Genomic DNA, 7,128 nt, shown 5'->3' with positions numbered 1-7,128 from the left:
AGGCCAGATTGGAGCAGGAGGACAAAGAGATCCTGGAAATACATTGCCAAGGAAAAAAAAAAATGAAACTGATACATCACCTGATGGTGGTGAAAATATTGATACTTTATACTTCTAATAGAGAATTTTGAAGTGAATTAGAAACAGGTACCCAGAAAATGAAACTAAATTTCTTTTTTAATGAAGGCAACTGTCAATTCCAGGAAAAAACAGGGAGTTATATTTTTAAAAAGAAATATAATCATAGTATACTATACGGCACAGCTATGAATAACATTTACAAAGTCAGAATAATTAATACCATATATTGATTTAACAAAAAATGTGATGTAATTATAATGAAATGATAGGATCTCTGTGTGTTTGTGTGAATATGTGCAAGTGTGTGTGAGGATGAGTGATAGGAGTAAAGAATAAGTCTTTACTTAAAGTAAAGAGGATATCTCTATAGAGACATGATATCTCTATAGAGATGGCAAAAGAAGAAAAGAAATAACAAATAAAAACACCAGAAGAAGCAACTGAAAGAGTTTAAAGTAGTTGCCTCTGGGCATTGGGGTTGAGTAATGGAGAAGGATGAAGCAGATTACTGTTCTTTTCATTGCAAAAGCTCTGTAGAACAATTTTATTTTTAAGAATATAGGGCCTGGCATGGTGGCTCATGCCTGTAATTCCAGCACTCTAAGAGGCCGAGGCAGGTGGATCACTTGAGCTCAGGAGTTTGAAACCAGCCTGGGCAACATGGTGGAACTCCATCTGTACCAAAAAAATACAAAAATTAGCCAGACATGGTGGTGTGCCTGTAGTCCCAGCCACTTGGGAGGCTGAGGTGGGAGCATCACTTGAGCCCAGGAGGCAGAGGTTGCAGTGAGCCCAGATCATGCCACTGCACTTCAGCCTGAGTGACACAGTGAGACTATGAATGTGTATAACTTTGGTTTTTTAAAATTTAGTTTTATTAAGGAAAGAAATATGCCTTAAGGTTTCTCCTTGGCCACTGTCACTGCCTAGCCCTTCTCATTCTCTCTATAAATCTCTAAATATTAGGATGCCTCAGGGCTCTATCATGAGTCCTTTTTCTGAAAGCATATACTCTACCCAATGGTCTCACCTAGTTCTAGGGCTGTAAACACCACCCAACAATTGCACACTTCTTTTGTTTTTGTTTTTGTTTGAGACGGAGTTTCGCTCTTGTTGCGCAGGCTGGAGTGCAATGGCGTGATCTTGACTCACCGCAACCTCCACCTCCAGGGTTCAAGCGATTCTCCTGCCTCAGCCTCCCAAGTAGCTGGGATTACAAGCATGTGCCACCACACCCGGCTAATTTTGTATTTTCAGTAGAGACAGGGTTTCTCCCTGTTGGCCAGGCTGTTCTCAAACTCCTGACCTCAGGTGATCTGCCCGCCTCGGCCTCCCAAAGTGCTGGGATTACAGGCGTGAGCCACCGCACCCGGCCAAAAATTGCACACTTCTATCTCTAGCCCTGCTCTGTTTGCTACTCCAGACTCACGTATCCAGTGCCCTACTTGACACCTTCTCTTGGATGTAACTAGGCAACTCAAACTTAGTACACCTAATAGAGCCTCCTACTTTTGTCCCCGAAGCTTGCTCCTTTTCTAGTCTTTCTCGTAGTAAATGTCACCATCAGCTATTTGAGCTCAAACCAAAAACCAAGATGTCATCTTTAATTTTTCCTTTGTTCTTATCAATATCCACCCCATATGTCCTGCTGTCTCTGCCTTTAAAATGCATCTCAGGGCCGGGCACAGTGGCTCATACCTGTAATCCTGGCACTTTGGGAGACCAAAGTCGGTGGGCTACTTGAGGTCAGGAGTACGAGACCAGCATGGCTAACATGGTGAAACCCCGTCTCTACTAAAAATACAAAAGTTAACCAGGCATGGTAGCGTGCACTGTAATCCCAGGTACTCGGGAGGCTGAGGCAGGAGAATCATTTGAACCTGGGAGGCGAAGGTTGCAGTGAGCCGAGGTCGTATCACTGCACTCTGGCCTGGGCAACAGAGTGAGACTCCATTTAAAAAAAAAAAAAAAAAAAAAAGTTACTTATCCTCTTTATAATTCTCAGTTTCCTTAAAAGTAAAATAAATAGACATACTCATTTCAGATGGTTTTTTTAGTAAGAATTAAAGGAAATAAATGGAATAATTTACAGAGTGCCCTGTGCATAAGAAACATTACTATAATTATTATTGCCATCATCAGGATTATCATCATTCCACATGTCTCTTTCATCTTCTAAAGATCCACTACATGTAGGCAAAGCCAGTATCACTAAATAGTCGGGTATAAAATTAAAACCTTTAATATTTCTCAGTAGTTTTGTCCTGAGGTTTATACTCAGTACTTTCAATTAATTTGTATTGAACAATACAATTTCAAAAATATGATATTAATAGCAACCTAAATGGCTACTTACTAATTATTACAGCCAGGTATATCTATAGGACACTAAAAAAAAACAATCAATTCAACACTTTAAAAAAAAAAAAATCAAGGCCAGGTGTGGTGGTTCGCACCTGTAATCCCAGCACTTTGAGAGGCTGAGGCAGGCAGATCGCTTGAGCTCAGGGGTTCGAGACCAGACTTGGCAAGATGGAAAAACACAGTCTCTACCAAAAAAAAAAAAAAATTAGCTGGGCATGATGGCCCACACCTGTAGTCCTCAGCTACTCAGGAGGCTGAAGTGGGAGGATCACCTGAACCCGGGAAGGCTGAGGCTGCAGTGAGCCGTATCATGCCACTGCACCCCTGGGCAACAGAATGAGACTCTGTCTCAAAAAAAAAAATTTCAATCTGAACCTTAACTGGAATTGCCTGTATTATTTTTTTGGCCCATCATTTGGCTAAATATTTCACTCTCTAACTTTCTGAGTTGCTCTCACACAGGTACTGCCAAAGCAAACTATCAGACTTGTTTATCATAAGCAAAATTTAAAGGGCAAATTGTGACCTCCAAGAGATGAAATAAATGACTCTTTTCATGAAAAAGAATTTAGGGAACTGTAAGTGATCTGGGGCACTTCATGCTGAGAGGTTCAAGTATAAAGGGTACTAAACAGGTGGCTCCCAGGGGTAATTTTAGCCAGAATGTTCTGCAGTGTGGCTTTTCGGAGCGTCAGGGAGGACAGTGCCCCAGCCTGTCACTGCAGAAACTCCCTCGAACATTCAAGTACATTCACAGAATAACCAAGGAGAGCAAAGCCAGAACTGACACTGGTTTAGGAATTGGAAAATTGAAAGTTGTATGACCCTGTGAGGGCTGTGTTCTCAGTTCTTGGAACTTGCCCTAAGAACAGATTGTCATGCTCCATTTTTGCCTCTGATAAAGAGCATACATGAGTTTAGCACAAGGACTCTGAACATAACCATGACATTTCCATCTGGTAATAGTGGAAGGGTCAGGGAAGCTGGCCGAGGCCCAAGGCTGGTGAAAAAAATCTGAGCTGTTCTGACGGGGCCACAGCCATTTATGTCCATGGCTTTCAAACTCATTAAACTGTAACCCACATTAAGAAATGCATTTTACATCATAACCCAGTACACACATATACACACAAACACACTACTGAGACAAACATTTCCAGAAGGAATACTTACTGTTTCTGCAATGCACTGCATTCTTTATTATTCTATTTTATTTTTTGTTCATACTGTTCATAACCAACTAAAATGAAAATCCAGTTTGAAAAAAATACTGATTATAAAATTCCAATCAGGCTGGGCGCAATGGCTCACGCCTGTAATCCCAGCACTTTGGGAGGCCGAGGCAGGCAGATTACCTGAGGTCAGGAGTTTGAGACAAGCCTGGCCAAGATGGTGAAACCCCATCTCTACTAAAAATACAAAAAACTAGCCGGGCGTGGTGGCACATGGCTGTAATCCCAGCTACTCAGGAGGCTGAGGCAGGAGAATTGCTTGAACCCGGGAAGCAGAGGTTGCAGTAAGCCAAGATCACACCATTGCACTCCAACCTGGGCAACAAGAATGAAAATGCATCTCAGGCCAGGCGCGGTGGCTCACGCTTGTAATCCCAGCACTTTGGGAGGCCGAGGCGGGTGGATCACGAGGTCAGGAGATCGAGACCACAGTGAAACCCCGTCTCTACTAAAAATACAAAAAATTAGCCGGGCGTGGTGGCGGGCGCCTGTAGTCCCAACTACTCGGAGAGGCTGAGGCAGGAGAATGGCGTGAACCCGGGAGGCGGACCTTGCAGTGAGCCGAGACTGTGCCACTGCACTCCGGCCTGGGCGACAGAGTGAGACTCTGTCTCAAAAAAAAAAAAAAAAAAAAAAAAAAACTCTTTGTTTTTTTGTTTCTTTGTGTTTTTGTTTTGTTTTGTTTTGAGTGCAATCCCAGCACTTTGGGAAGCCAAGGCAGGCAGATCACTTGAGACTAGAAGTTCGAGACCAGCCTAGGCAGCATGGTGAAACCCTGTCTCTACTAAAATTACAAAAATTAGCTGGGTGTGATGGTGCATGCCTGTAATCCCAGCTACTCGGGAGGGTGAGGCAGGAAAATGGCTTGAACCTGGGAGGCGGAGGTTCCAGTGAGCCCAGATCATGCCATTGCACTCCAGCCTGAGTGACAGAACAAGACTCTGTCTCAAAAAGCAATAAATAAATAGGTGTTCAGGTTGAGCAGCAGCTGACCCTCTGACAACTCATCTTGAGGCCTTATGCTGCTGGAAAGTTCCTCTCCCAATGGATGAATTGAAGGAGAGCTTCTGTTTTTATGTCAGACACAGCCACCTGTGACCTTGACAGTGACTCGGTTTGGTCATCATTTGTTTGTTTTTATGTAAATTTAACTGCTATCTAAATAGCCATAAAATGGTTAAACAATAAATCCTCAGTGAACACACAGGGTCTCACTGCAAATTCTGCAGCTGAGGGATGGCAGACCATGGAAGAGCAAGGAGTTTCTGAGAATTGGGAGAGTTGCCCCGAGACATTTGGTCAGGAAGATACCTTTTCCTTATGAAAGTCAAGAAAAGCGTTTAGGTCCATAAACCTATAGCACCTGGGGCCAGTCTGGCAGGCAATGTTGACAGAGTCTTTTCAATACAGGAGACAAGATCATCCCCAACACTCATGCACACTTGTTCAAAAACATATCTTTTGGAACCAGGTAAAGGTGATGGTTGCACAACACTGTAAACACATAAATGTCACCACGTTATACACTTTAAACCTGTAAATGGGTCGGGCACGGTGGCTCACGCCTATAATTCTAACACTTTGGGTGGCCATAGTGAGCAGATCATTTGAGCTCAGGAAATGGAGACCAGCCTGAGCAACATAGCAAAACCCCATCTCGACAAAAAGTACAAAAATTAGCTGGGCATGGTGGCACATGCCTGTAGTCCCAGCTACTCTGGACGCTGAGGTAGAAGGATCGCTTGAGCCCAGGAGGTCAATGCTGCAGTGAGCTGTGATGGCGCCACTGCACTCCAGCCTGAGTGACAGAAGAAGAGCCTGTCTCAACAAAACAAAACAGTTAATGCAAATTTCACCTCTCTCTCTCTATGTATGTATGTGTGTATATATATATATATATATATATGTATATCTAGAAATAAATATAAATATATATAAATAAATACAAATATATATATAATATATATATATTTTTTTGGAGACACTGGATCAAGGCACTCCGGTCACTGAAAACTCCCTCCAGGTTCATGATTCTTTCCTCACCTCTGAATAGTGGCAGGCTAATTTTTTGTATTTTTAGCAGAGACGGGTTTTACCATGTTGGACAGTCTGGTCTCGAACTTCTGACCTCAAGCAATCTGCTGGCCTCGGCCTCCAAAAGTGCTGAGATTACAAGCATGAGCCACCATGCCTGGCCTATGAATATTTTTAATTTAAAATATATATATATATACACACACACCACCAAAGCAATACAAATGTGACCTTTTTGGTTATTATTTGTTCTGGTTTTCTGGCACCTTGCATAGTCAAGGCAGAAAGGTTTTAGGGATTTAATTTCAAGAAAATGAAGATAGAAAGATGAATGATTGTGTAAATAGTGAAATAGCTGCAATTTTTTTTTAATGGGCTTTGCAGATGCTGCTGCCACCAGGAGCCTTGTACTATCAGCCACAGTCAACCCCACGGTGTTCTTCGACATCGCCATCGATGGCAAGCCCTTGGGCTGGGTCTCCTTCGAACTGTTTGCAGACAAGTTTCCAAAGAGAGGAGAAAACTTTTGTGCTCTGAGCACCGCAGAGAAAGAATTTGGTTATAAGGGTCCCTGCTTTCACAGAATTATCCCAGGGTTTATGCGTCAGGGTGGTGACTTCACACGCCGTAATCACACTGGTGGAAGTCCATCTATGAGGAGAAATTTGATGATGACAACTTCATCCTGAAGCATACAGGTCCTGGCATCTTGTCCATGGCAAATGCTGGACCCAACACAAACGGTTCCCAGTTTTTCATCTGCGTTGCCAAGACTGAGTGGTTGGATGGCACACATGTGGCCTTTGGCAAGGAGAAAGAAGGCCTGAATATTGTGAAGGCCATGGAGCACTTTGGGTCCAGGAATGGCAAGACCAGCAAGAAGATCACCATTGCTGGCTGTGTTTTATCTTAACCACCAGACCATTCCTTCTATAGCTCAGGAGAGTGCCCCTCCACCCCATTTGCTCACAGTATCCTAGAATCCTTGTGCTCTCGCTCAGGTCCCTTTGGGTTCCATGTTTTCCTTGTTCCCTTCCATGCCTAGCTGGATTACAGAGTTAAGTTTATGATCATGAAATAAAAACTAACAACCAAAAAAAAAAGGCTAGTTTGATACAGCTTAGCAGATGGCCTAGAGCCAGGGTCCAGGACTAGCCATTGTTTCATTACCTCCTCCAAAGCCCTGGGGAACCCACCTCACCCACAGTCCCCTCTGAGTGTGATCAACAGTGGTTACACATGATCCATCACCCAGTCACACAGATAGGCCAAGGGAGACATGGATAGAGGCCTGAGGTGGCCTTGAGAGCTCTGCCCTATAGCGGCCCCTCTGCTGGATGGTGAAGGCTGTCCCACAGGAACTCTTGGGACATTTGACGTAAGGCACGAGTGAAAATCCACTGATACAGACAAAAGC

At 43.4% G+C, this 7,128-nt stretch overlaps 1 pseudogene; it reads left to right on the top strand.

The window, feature by feature from the left end:
* Positions 1-6,082: 6,082 nt before the first annotated feature.
* LOC116467477 (peptidyl-prolyl cis-trans isomerase A-like) lies at positions 6,083-6,624 on the top strand (annotated as a pseudogene).
* The last annotated feature ends 504 nt before the right edge of the window (positions 6,625-7,128 follow it).

This window comes from Hylobates moloch, unplaced genomic scaffold, assembly GCF_009828535.3.
Source record: "Hylobates moloch isolate HMO894 unplaced genomic scaffold, HMol_V3 SCAFFOLD_4, whole genome shotgun sequence".
Taxonomy (NCBI): Eukaryota; Metazoa; Chordata; class Mammalia; order Primates; family Hylobatidae; genus Hylobates; species Hylobates moloch.
This window is presented reverse-complemented; position numbering and strand designations above follow the sequence as displayed.